Consider the following 14152-nt stretch of genomic DNA (forward strand, 5'->3'; position numbering starts at 1 on the left):
CTGTTGTAACAGAACAAATTTCAATTATTTGTTTAATTCTTTTTCTTTTTACTTTTACTTTTATATCTTGGACTACCTTTGATTGATCAAAGGGATATTTTTGCTTTACCCAGGGGACCCTCGGATACTAATATTCACAAGAAACCACCTCAGTAAGCTCTCACAAACTATCGGAAGGGAAACACATGAAAATAAGATACAACATTGTTGCTGTTGTTAAAAAACAAACAAACCCATTGCCATCTAGCTGATTCCTACTCGTAGCAACCCTATAGGGCAGAATAGAACTGCCACACAGAGTTTCCAAGGAGCACCTGGTGGATGTGAGCTGCCGATCTTTTGGTTAGCAGCGTAGTTCTTAACCACTGCACAACCAGGGTTGCTGTTGTTAGGTGTCATGAAGTCCATTTTCGACTCATAGTGACCCCAAGTGACAAAGTAGAATTGCCCCATAGGATTTCCTAAGCTGTAATTTTTACAGGATCAGATCGCCGGGTCTGGGTGGGTTCAAACCACCAGTCTTTCAGTTAGCAGCCAAATGTTTAAGCTTTGAGCCACCAGGTTTCCTTAAGATATACCATTAAACAACAACAACAACAACAAAAAGACAACATTGTTGTCAAGTGGATTCCGACTCAGAGCGACCCTGTAGGACAGAGTAGAACTGTCCCATAGAGTTTCCAAGGAGGCTGGTGGATTAGAACTGCTAACCTATTGGGTAGCAGCTGAGCTGTCAACCACTGTGCCACCAGGGCTCCAGGATATAACATTCTAACTAGAAATTCTGTAAGATAGCCAGGTAATCATCCAGAAGGCACTTCTGTTGCTTGCAACTAAAAAGCTTGAAGAGGTAGTATGAGAGCATCAATTTTTATTGGTGTATAACGGTGGGAATTAATTTTAAAGACATTAATTCATAACATTTAAATAACTTGACCACAACATATCATCCATTGCTTATTTAGTTTCCACACCATATAAAGTTTAAGAGAACACATATTAACCAAATGGCTCCCAATGATAGTCATTTTAGGATAATCTCTGTTATTAATTTTTATGGAAAATATGAAAACTGAAAATAAATTCACTACTTTGAACTGTCATTTTGTAATTTTAATGAGAAAAACGAGGGAGTCTGCAATTATATCATGAATTGACACAAAGAACACAATGCACTTTCTACCTGAAAGCCCTTCTGTCCTTTAGCAAGCCTATTTCAGGCACTTCTACAGACTCACGTCAGATATTGTCAACTCTGGAATGCCTTTTTTAAGATCTACTGAAGGAGAGTTAAAAAATTTTCCTTCTTGTGTCTTTGATATTCTGTACATACCTGTGCTTGTCTCGGAAATGTTAATTTAATGTCCTACTAACCTATTAGTTTCTTGTTGGCAGCTGCTGTTGAGTCGACTTTGACTCTTGGTGATCCCATGTGTGTCAAATAGAACTGTGCTCCAGAGGGTTTTCAATGACTGAATTTTTCAGAAGATCACCAGGCCTTTCTTTCGAGGTGCCTCTGAGTGGACTTGAATCTCCAACCATTTGGTTAGCAGTCGAACACATTAACCAACTGCTACTCAAGGACTATTAGCTTCTAAAGATCATGATTTATTCATCATTATATCTTGAGTACTTCACAGAGTTCCTCAAACACTTTATCAGCTCAATAAGTTTTGAGTGAATTGAGTAAATGAATGAATGAATCTATCAATCAATATTTTGAAAGCAATAATGAAAAACCAGGAAATCCAACTAACACTGGGATGCTAGAAATAAAATTTAATTCAATTGTGGGAGTAAAAAATAAATACTAAGTGATTTGTATGTATTGAAATACTCTGATTACAAAACTAGTGTAGTTCAGAAGAAGAAAAGTTGTACAATGGAGAGCCAAACTTGGGGCTTAACAGTTTCAAACAGAAACCATGGAGGAATTGCCAAAAGTGTTAAGATGTGGAAAAAGATCAGAGAGAACTGTTCATAAGAGCTTCAAACTCACTTGTCCAAAGATCTATAAGTAATATCCTTGGTTAGAGACTTGTACAGTTTGAGAGCTGGAAGCACCATAATGTCACTATTTTAGTTATATCATTTGAATGATGAGGAATCAAGGTCAGAGAATTTAACTGATTTATCCAGGGAGCATACTACTAAAGGTTAGCGAAACCAAGCAGAGAATCACAATTAGAATTAGGGTGACCAGGCTTGGGTTCTTCATCGCGAAGCACAAAAGAATCTTTTGAAGCTATTCATCTATTCTGTCCAATTTCAACTTTTTTCTTTTTTTTTTTTTTTAGTGCAACTACTCTGTAACCCTAAGAGGCAATGATGGCTGTAGGAAGATAGCATAGATAGCACCAGAGCTCAGATTTGCCTTATTCCGATTCAATATTCCAATTTCGTATAGTAGTTAAAGTATTAGCTTTGAAGTGGTATTAGCATGTGTTTGACTGCTGCCTTTGCAACCTACAGTTGTGTGGCCATGGGCAAATTACTTTCTAAACATCAATCTTCTCATCTGTAAGATGGGAATAAGAGTACCCAGTTCACAGTATTGTGAGGAGTAAATGGGATGTTGGCAGTGGGGTGATGATGGAACTAATGATACCACATCATTCCATGTTACCTCTTCACATAGGATCATAGATACATCGGCATGGACATCCCAAATTGTCTGCCTACAACATTCTGAGAATATTGGGAAACTATTCAGTGGTTGTGTCCTCAAGTTCCAATGATAAATTCATGTCAATTTTTTTTTACAGTACTTTAGAGGAAGGTTTACAGAACAAACTAGCTTATCATTAAACAGTTAGTACATATACTGTTTTATGACAGTGGTTAACAACTCCACGACATGTCAACACTCTGCCTTCCAGACTTTGGGTTCCCTATTACTGGCTTTCCTGTCCACTCCTGCCTTGTAATCCTTGCCCCTGGACCGGTGTACCCCTTTAGTCTCGTTTTGTTTAATGGACCTGTCTAATCTTTGGATGAAGGGTGAACCTCAGGAGTGTCATGTCAATGTTATATTTAAATAAATCAATGGTTACATTTTGAACTTAAAATAAATACAGTAAAAACTGCAAAAGCCAGAACCAGTGTAAGACAGGAACTTGTCAAAGAAGAAAAACTCAGATCTTTTCTATTAATAAAGAACAATAGAAAAGTGGTAGACTGAACACTGTTAAAGGTGGAAAACTTGTAAGACGTGGGAAACAAGGCAATCCCATTGAGGTTCAGCTCTCACGGGTTTCACTTAACAATACTGCTTTGTTATTGTTGTTAGGTGCCGTCGAGTTGGTTCTGACTCATAACAACCCTATGCACACCAGAATGAAATATTGCCTGGTCCTGCACCATCCTCACAATCGTTGTTGTTTTGTTGCATTGTTGTAGCCACTGTGTCAATCCATCTTCATGTGAGTCTTCTCTTTCACTGACCTTCTACTTTACCAAGCAAGATGTCCTTCTCCAGGGACTGGTCCCTCCTGATAACATGTCCAAAGTACGTGAGACGAAATCTCACCATCCTTGCTTCCAAAGAGAATTCTGGCTGTATTTCTTCCAAGAATATTTCCAAGAAAGAGTTTTTTTTTTCCTTTTGATTATAGGTACATGTAAGGGAGAGAAGGAGAAAAGGCTGCAACCACACTATTCTCCAGATCACAGACTTTTTAATGGCACATTTTTTAGGTTAACATGCAAGATACTTCACTCTCTGACCCATCTTGCTATTTCAGCCCTTTTTCTACTTCCCCCTATATGGACTCCATACTGGTGATGATTACTAAGATAGAAGATTTCTGAGATCGCTGCCTCAAAGTTTCTGCTACAATCACAACTGCTCATACATTTCTTTCCACTCGCCTCTTCACCACTTCCATTACATGGACGTTTTCAACGTTCGTATCAAATGAGAGTTCTTCATAAAACTTTCTTAATTCTTTTCCAAACACCCATACCCTATCAGATTTGTGACCATTCCCATTCCAACTTTTATTTCCCTCAAAGCGTCAGCTAACCTTCGTGAATCATATTAGAAAAAGGTACCTCTTCTGGGCCCATGCTGCTCTTCCCAGGCAGAGGTTGGCCAGAAGAGAACATTTTTGTGCAAATTTATACAAAGGACTCCTTTCTCCACATCACCAGAGCTCCAGACATGCGGGCAGGGTGGGCTGAACTGCAGCTCTCACTTGCTCCTACCACAAACCATGGTGGCACCCATCCTTTTAGTATCAGTCCAGATGTGTCTCAGAACTCAGAAATGTGTAGACTTCAGAAAGGTAACTTGGTAAATATTTTTATATGGTATAATACCTCAGCAGGGCTTAGGATAGCATCCCATAATCAAACACACTGATGTTTTTGTAGTAAATGTGTGAGCAGTCATGTGATAAAGGACAAAGAAATGCCCGCTGTTGTTACTGTTGTTAGCGGTCATGAAGTTGGCCCCCGATTCATGACAACTCCATGCACAACGGTGTAAAATGTTGCCCAGTCTGGCTTCATTCCCAGGATTGATTGGTTATGGACAGGATCCCTGTGACCCATAGTGTTTTCATTGGCTAATTTTTGGAAGTTGATCTCCAGGCCTTTCTTCCTAGTCTATCTTGGTCTGACAGCTCCACGGAAACCTGTTTAGCATCATAGTAAAAGGCAAACTACCACTGACAGATGGGTGGTGGATAAAACTATAAATAGACTCCTGTCAGATCAGACTAGGTTTTGCCTCCAAATGAGTTCAGGTCAGGTTAGGTTTTATTTGAATATAAATAGTGATAAAAGTTTTGTTTTTCAGGTTTGTAGGTTTCAGAATTGTAAATGAGAAATTGCTCTATCAATCTATAATCTATCTATCTGTCTATCTATTTATCATCTACCATTTATCACTAACTAACCTCCAATAAACCTCTTGAAGGTAAGACTTGCAATTTATTTACCTTTGTATGCCCTCTAGCACCTACCAATGAACCCTTTAAATAGTAGATAACACATTTGTTGAATTGAACACACACACATATATAAACATATATATCAAGAGGGATAATATTTTAAACACAAGGAAAAGAGGAGGACTAAACATTAATTATTACAGACTAGCAAATAAGTCAAAACATTTGCATCCTCCCCCTTGACTGCCATATCCCTAGGAAATACGCAGGTAGCTTAGAAAATGAAATCTGCATTCGTTGCGTTTCCCCAGCAGAAACTCACATGCTAGGAGCAGAAGCCAGGGCTTATTTGCTTTCCTTCATTATCTTAATGAAAAAGATAAGATTTTTAAGGATTTGTCACTGAATCATAGACACTGAAGTGTTTAACTCTTTTTTTTTTTTTTTAAATACTTGTATCTGTGTATATAAATAAGAACAAAGAACGATTATTTCAGGCAAATTGAACTAAACCTATTTAACTCAGTTTTAATTTACATACGTTGTTATTTAAACTTGATTATGTAAAATGTGCTGTATATAAGAAATAGATACCCATGCACTAGAACTGATGTGTGTTTGAGGGAGGAGGACCCTGCTTTAGTATCTATGACTTATATAAATCTACCCACCTTTCTCTTTGGAGAAAGAGCAAAATGCCCCTTCTTGCTAATCCTTGAGGATGAACAATTACTATAAAAAAGTGCAGCTGTTTTCAAGAGTAGAGAGGAAACTTTTGCACAGTTAAAATCAAAAGCCCCTGGTATCTAGGTAACAGCAAATCCTTATACGCCTATCGTTACTCATCTGCATGATACACAAATCGCAATAGGGAAACCTTAAACCTCAACCTCTTTATCCACCTCACAAGTGTGAATTCTCTTATGCCAAACATGTTTCAAAATTAGCAATTATAGTAAAAATAAAGTAATGCATATGAAAAGTTAATATATGTATATGATCCTATGCTACAATTATTCTGAAGAGCAAACTGAAATTAAATCAATCATTAATTAAGCATGATTTAAGGACATTTCCTGAAATTCCTTTTCATATCAGTTGTTCCAGCTTTTGCACTGTGTGGTATCTAAGAATATGGGTCACTAAATGAAAGATTCTTATATACCTGGTTATAGAATCTGTGGAGTACGTGGGTAGAACAAATGGTTAACAAGCTTGGCATCTGATGGAAAGGTTGGTGATTCAAGTCCACCCAGAGGTACGTTAGTAAAAAGACCTGGTGATCTACTTCTGAAAAATCAGCCACTGAAAACATTATGAAGCACATTTCTACTCTGACACACATGGGGTAACCATGAGTCAGAATTGATTCAATGGAAATTTGTTTATAGAATCAACAATGGATTTTGTAGTAAAAATGACAATTGCTGTGTGTTTGACATAATCTGGGTTCCTCTAAAAGTAGAGACTGAGATATGACTTTGGATTCTTCTGTCTTATCTGGGAAGTGGTCACAGACAGAGTGAGGGAGGGACAGAGGAAAAGCCACTAAAGTGTACATTATTGATCTAGGTGCCACCGAGAACAAATGGCGCTCAGTCTCACTGGAAACCCTGAGTTACTAAGTAGATTGCATGGATATTAGTCCACAAAGAATGGAAGGCTGTGGCATTTTTCCACTGACGTGTTTATTACATTGCTTGAAGCCCCCAGGGCATTAACTCCTGTGCATCTGTACTACATCTGCACTCAGGTTGATCAGGAGACAGAAAAAAAATTCCTGCCACGTAAGTCAAGACTCTTGGTTATTTAAAAGAATAGGATTGATAATCTGATAATAGTGTTTCTGGAGCATGGAATCATAAGTCTGGGCCATTCTACTTTCAAATGTATGGTTTATTTGCTTCCATTGTTGTAAGTCATAACAATTGTTATTTTACAAATGAAATAGCCCTGACACATGGTATCATTCTCTAGAAATACTAAATACACATACTTTCTAATATTTCTTTTTTATATATTTTATTTTATTTATTGTACTTTAGATGAAGGTTTACAGAACAAATAGTTTCTCATTAAACAGTACACATATTGTTTTATGACATTGGTTAAAAACCTCACAACATGTCAACACTGTCCCTTCTCGACCTTGGAGGGCCTTTTTTTTTTTTTTGGTGAAAATATGCATAGCCAAAGTTATACCATTTCAAAAGTTTTCACATGTACAATTCAGTGACATCGATTACATTCTTCCAGTTGTGCTGCTATTCTCACTATCCTTTTCCAAATTATTCCATCACCATTATCTTCAACTCACTGCCCGCTAGGCTTCCCATCAAAACTTTTGACTTGCTGTGGTCAATTTGATCTCACATAGATAATTTTTTTTTTTTGGTACCTTAGATAAAGGTTTGCAGAACAAATAGTTTCTCATTAAACAGTTAGTACACATATTGCCCTAAGACAATGGTTAACCCCACGACATGTCAACACTGCTTCTTCTCAACCTTGGATTCCCTATCACCAGCTTTCTTGTCCCCTCCTGCCTACTAGTCCTTGTCCCTGGACTTCCGTGCCTCATTAGTCCCGTTTTGTTTTATGAGGCTATGCAATCTCCGGGTGAACGGTGAAGTTCAGGAGTGACTTCACCACTGAGCTAAAAGGGTGTCTGGGGGTCATACTCTTGGGGTTTCTTCAGTCTGTCAGGTCAGTAAATCTGGTCTTTTTCTTGTGAGTTAGTATTTTATTCTACATCCTTTTCCAGCTCTGTCCAAGACCCTCTATTGTGATCCCGGTCAGAGCAGTCAGTGGTGGTAGCTGGGCACCATCTAGCTGTACTGGACTCAGTCTGGTGGAGGCTGTGGTAGGTGTGGTCCATTAGTCTTTTGGACTAATCTTTTCCTTGTATCCTGTTCTCTTCATTCTCCCTTGCTCTCGAAGGGGTGAGACCAGTGGAGTATCTTAGATGGCTGCTCACAGGCTTTTAAGACCTCAGACGCTACTCACCAAGGTAGAACGTAGAACACTTGTTTTTATAAACTGTGTTATGCCAACTGAGCTAAATGTTCCCCGAGACCATGGTCTCCACAGCCCTCTGCCCAGCAATTCAGTCCCTCAGGGAGTTTGAATGTGTCTATGGAGCTTCCATGACTACTTTCTAATATTTCTATTGTGGCACAGAGGAAGCACCTCTCTCAATGTCTCAAATGAAAACAGAAAAGTTAAAGTTGATGCCATAAAAGGGGGCACATGCAGCTCACCATGGCAGCAATGATCAGGTTGTGTTCACAGAGTCTGACCACTGGGGATCTCTGCTGCCCCTCATCCCTCAACTCAAGAGGGACTTTTGACACAAACAAACAAATATTTCACCAGCAGAGGGCTTAGAGTCCAATAAGGGGAATAAAAGATTATTACATAATATTAAGTAGAAAGTTAAACAGGGATTTACTTAATAATCACTTTGACTAATGTCTGGCAAGGAGAAGAGAGATGGCCCTAACCTTTGGACAATATTACTTAGGGAACCACTGAATGATTTAAAGGACATTTGTGTCGTGATTGGATCTGTATTTCCAAAAGATCATTTGGGTGATCTTGTTGTTTTTGTAGTTAGTTGCTTTCAAGTCAGCTTGGACTCATGGTGACCTTACATATAACAGAACTAAACATCACCTAATCCTGCACCATCTCCATGATACTTGATATTTTTGAGCCCATTGTTGAGGCTTTTGTGTCAGTTCCTCTCATGGAGGGTTTTCCTCATTTTCCTTGACCATCTACTTTAGCAAACAGTATGTCCTTTTCTAGCAGTTGGTCTTTCCTGATAACACATTCAAAGTAAGCAAGACAAAGTCTTACCATCCTGACTTCTAAAGAGTATTCTAGTTGTATTTCTTCTAAGATTAATTTGTTTGTTCTTGTGGTAGTCCACCGTATGTTCGATACTATTTGCCAACACCACAATCCAAATGCATCAGTTCTCTTTCAGTCTTCTTTTTTTATTACCCAGCTTTTATATGCTGGGTGAGTTTAAGGAACATTAGAAACATGTGAGACTGAGGCTAGGATACCAGAGAGGAGTTAGTTCAGAAATACTGGCAGGAGGGTGAAGGTCCAGATCAGGCAGTGGGGGTAGAATAGAGAGGAGGAGCAATATTTCAGGACTATTAAGACATCATTCAATATTGAAGCTCAAGGCTTGAGTTTTTCTTCTGTTCTCTCAGCATGAGAAATGTTGAGCGTGCTATTCTCTGTTGATTTTCTAACTCCAGGTCTTTGCACATTTCATTATAATACTTTACTTTGTCTTCTTGAGCCACCCTCTGAAATCTTCTGTTTAGCTATTTTACTTCATCATTTCATCCTTTCACTTTAGCTACTCGACATTCAAGAGCAAGTTTCAGAGTCTCTTCTGACATCCATTTTGATCTTTTTTTTTTTCTTTTCTGTCTTTTTAATGATCTTTTACTTTTTTCTTGTATGATATCCTTGATGTCATACCACAACTTGTCTGGTCTTCAGTCAATAGTGTTCAATGCATCAAATCTATTCTTGAGATGATCTCTAAATTCAGGTGGGATATACTTAAGGTTGTACTTTGGCTCTTGTGGACTTGGTCTAATTTTCTTCAGCTTCATCTTGAACTTGCAAATAGGCAATTAATGGTCTGTTCCAAGATCTGCGCCAGGCCTTATTCTGATTGATGATATTGAGCTTCTCCATCATCTCTTTCCACAGATGTAGTCAATTTGATTCCTGTGTATTCCATATGATGCAGGAAGCATCAAAAGAAGATGGAAGGAACACACAGAGTCACTGTACCAAAAGAACTGGCTAACGTTCTACCATTTCAGGAGGTAGCATATAATAAGAAATGATGGCACTGAAGGAAGAAATCCAAGCTGCATTAAAGGCATTGGTGAAAAACAAGACTTCAGGAATTGACAGAATATCAGTTGAAATGTTTCAACAAATGGATGCAACAGTGCAATGGATTCACTCATCTATGCCAAGAAATTTGGAAGACAGCTACCTGTCTAACTGACTGGAAGTTTGTTTGCCAACCACACCCTTCTCCCGTGAGGTATTTTCGTAAGTACTGCTATACCAATTTTTTTTTTTTACATGTTGCTGTAAAAAAAATTAGCATTGCTCACTTATGAAAATACATCACTGGAGGAGGGCTTCATTGGCAAACAAATGTAGAAGATGCACGTTATTTGCATAAAAATGGTGTATGTATGTGCTTATTCCAAAGAAAGGCAATTCAACTGGATGCGGAAACTATCAAATAATATCATTAATATCACATGCAAGTAAAATTATGCTAAAAATAATTCAAAAATGGTTACAGCAGCACATCCACAGGGAACTACCAGAAATTCAAGCTGGATTCAGAGAAGGATACGGAATGAGAAATATCATTGCTGAAGTCAGATGGATCTTGGCTGAAAGCAGAGGATACCAGAAAGATGTTTACCTGTGTTTAACTGGCTATGTAAAGGCACTCGACTATGTGGTTCATAACAAATTAGGGTTAATATTGAGAAGAATGGCAATTCCACAACACTTAACTACGCTCATGTGGACATTTACATAGACCAAGAGGCAGACATTGGAACAGAACTAGGGGATACCGTATGATTTAAAATCAGGAAAGGTGTGTGTCAGGGTTGTATCCTTTCATCATACTTACTCCATCTTCATATAGTCTGAGAAGCCAGATTGTGAAGAAGGACGTGGCATTAGAGTTGGAGGAAGACTCATTAACAACCTGCGATATGCAGATGATATAACCTTGATTGCTGAAAACAAAGAGGACTTGAAGCACTTACTGATGAAGATGAAAGACTATCTACAGCCTTCAGTATGGATTACACCTCAACATAAAGGAAACATAAATCCTCACAACTAGACCAATAAGCAACATCATGATAAATGGAGAAAAGATTGGAATTGCCAAAGATTTCGTTTTGCTTGGATCCACCATCAATGCCCATGGAAGCAGCTGTCGAGATATCAAATGCTGTGCTGCATTGGGAAAATCTGCTGCAAAAGACTTCTTTAAATTGTTCAGAAGCAAAGATGTCACTTTGAGGACTAAGGTGTTCTTGACCCAAGTCATGGTATTTTCAGTTGCCTCCTATGCGTGCGAAAGCTGTTCAATGAATAAGGAAGACCAGAGAAGAGCTGATGCCTTTGAATTATGGTGTTGGTGAAGAATATTGAATATATCGTGGGCTGCCAGGAGAATGAACAAATCTGTGTTAGAAGTACAGCCAGAATACTTCTCAGAAGCAAGGACGGTGAGACTCCATCTCACATACTTTGGACGTGTTATCAGGAGGGAGCAGTTGCTGGAGAAGGACATCATGCTTGGTAAAGTAGAGGGTCATCGAGAAAGAGGAAGACTTCAGTGAGATGGATTAACCCAGTGGCTGCAACAATGGGCTAAAACATAGTAATGACTGTGAAGATGGTACAGGACCAGGCAATGTTTTGTTCTGTTGTATGTACGGTTGCTATGGGTCTGACATCACTCCATAGCACCTAACAACAACAACAGCAAGACAGCATAGTTGTAAAACTTCTTAACTCACTAGATGTTGTGAGTAAGAGAAAAAGGAGGTCTTTTAGATGCTGCTTGGTTTCTGCTTGGGTGGCAGGGTACAAAGTAAAGTGGCAAAGCAGGCATTCAAATCCATCTCTTCAGATTTCCAACCCAGTACACTTTCTATTAAAACAAGCCTTATCGTCCAGTTCTCAAAACAAAGGTAATTCATGCAATTTATTCTTTCAAAATTGCTTTTTTACTTTTTGTTTTCTGCTTATTTTTCAAAATATATCTCAAGGAGACTCACAGGTAGCCTTATACTAATTACCCTAATTCACTTGATATTTGGATGGATTAATATACCTGAATTTATTTCCCTGTAATGGATTGACTTGTCTAGCCAGCCAATAAAATCAGCATTGGGACTCTGTGTATTTCTTCCAGTATTATAGCAACTGACAATAATAACAGTAATAATTATCCAATTTCAAGATGGAGAAGTACCTTTGACCTCCATTTGATCCCCTTGGTCTATCTAAGTCTGATTCAACATTGATTTCTCTCTTAAGCAAATCGCTATAATCATTTTATGGCTGATTTATCACAATATGCTTGCTGGCTAGTAATTTCTCATCTTGAACTTGCTTCTTTCATTTTTTTCCTCCACTAAAAGACATATGGAAATGTTCTGTTTTTTCAAAGCAAGGCAAATTTTCCAAGTGTTCCTCCATATTTCTCTCTGTGGGTGGTGTAAAGTGACCTGCAGCCTTTGAGAACCATCCTAATTGCACTGTATATGTTGGCAGGGCAAAAATTAAACATAAATAAAATAAAGCTTTCCACGGGAAATCTAGTTTAGGTTTCAAATATGGTAATAAAGACAGAACATATGGTCAGAAATTACTGAGTTTAGGTTCTCGATTTTTCCACTAAATATTTGTGTGATTCAGAACAAGACACTTAATCTTTCTGAACATTGGTGTCTTTAGTTTATAAACTAAATCTAGTTGTACCCACCCTGTACACACAAGTTACTTGTCTAATCATTTTAAGCATTTCTGAAAAAAAGAGAAAAAAACAAATATAATGAGAAAATCATTACTACAACTTAGTGTAGGATTCAATGTCAGTTAGTACATTTGTAAGGATTTATTTATTATTGAAGAAGGGTACAGATTTCATGTCTGTGAACTTTAAAATGATATCATGGAAGAAATGCACAAATGAAAAAAAAAGAAAAATTCTTTAATTAGCCAGTACCAAATTCCTCACTTCGTAGGTGACAAAATGAAAGATCAGAGAAATTAAAGGTCAGAGAAATTAAGTGACCAAGGTTCCCACAGTTTGTTAGTCCCCACTCCAGTGTACTTCAATTAATTCTTGTATTTTCTAATTCAAATCCTTATCTAATAAATTAGTAGTTGTTGGAACACTTTCATTAACAAGGAAATTAAGAGGTCAGATTATACTGGGCAAACTTAATGGTTTAAAACAATTTTTTTTTCCCCTTCATTCACTGCTGGGAGCTCTGCTCTGTGTCATTGTCACAGTAGATCCTAGGCTGACAAAACAATCAATACATAGGTCTTTGCCTGTTACCTTCAGGAAGAGTGAGAGAGGAACAAAGTACAGTTTGGATCTTAAATTTTCTCCTGCCAGGTGACAAGTCACATTTCATTGACTAAAACAAGTCACATGACCACGCCTTACTCCGAAGGAGATGGAAGAGTTAAATCCAGAAGCCAGAGAATGCCATATAGTCAAATGAACATAAATAGTGAATGCTGTAGCATATTTAGCAGATGAAGACCATGGAAAACTTGTTTCCTAAAATATGAAGGAAATTTAGGACATGTTCTTCAAAGTCAGATTTGTAGTGTCCAATACCTTTACAATTTAATCCCACAATTTCTGACATCTATAAATCTGTCAGGGATAACAAGGTGTTTATTTCTAAAATTTAGCAGAGTCACTGTCTAAAGCAGCCTTCATAGACCAGGGGCCTGTTGAGCAGATTCAGTCAATAGATGGATGGATCATTTGGCTCAAATAGTTTTTACAAAAATACTAAATTTTATATATACTAGATTTTTAATAGAGATGTTACAGACAAAATATTGGTTTCTAGGTTCTCTTGAGAACGTAAAGAATCTGGTCAAAACTAACTGACATTCCTCCCTGGCAAAAGTTGGCTAGAGTAATTTATCTTAGCCTGTTGAGTTGGATCAAGATCTTTTTTGTTTGTCACAATCTTTATTACTCCCTCTTTTCTTGCATCTAGATTGCATCATTTATTTTATATACTTGACCCATCAGAAGCTACTAACCATGCATTAAACTGTACTGTCCCCTTCTTTGGGCCCAAAGCTAGCTTATACGGCCTAGTTTTCTTTGCAATTTGGCTATCGCATCTCAAATCCTCTCCAAAGGAATATGACTGAAAGAGCTGTGTGCCACTTCCAGGCTCAGTTCATATATACTTCCATACTCCTTCATGCCTGGAATGTTGCTGAAAACTTACTCTGGACTGTTACGTGGGCAAAAATAAACTTTAATTGTATTAAGCCTCTGAAATTTTGAAGTCTATTTATTATAGCAACAGTTATTTTGCCTAGTGAAACTAATATATAAATTTGCAGGCATTTGAGTTTGTCCATATAAACCATTTAAACCATAAACCATTTGAGTTTGTGCCCACAAT

Source organism: Trichechus manatus, unplaced genomic scaffold (genome assembly GCF_000243295.1).
Source record: "Trichechus manatus latirostris isolate Lorelei unplaced genomic scaffold, TriManLat1.0 scaffold00011, whole genome shotgun sequence".
Classification (NCBI taxonomy): Eukaryota; Metazoa; Chordata; class Mammalia; order Sirenia; family Trichechidae; genus Trichechus; species Trichechus manatus.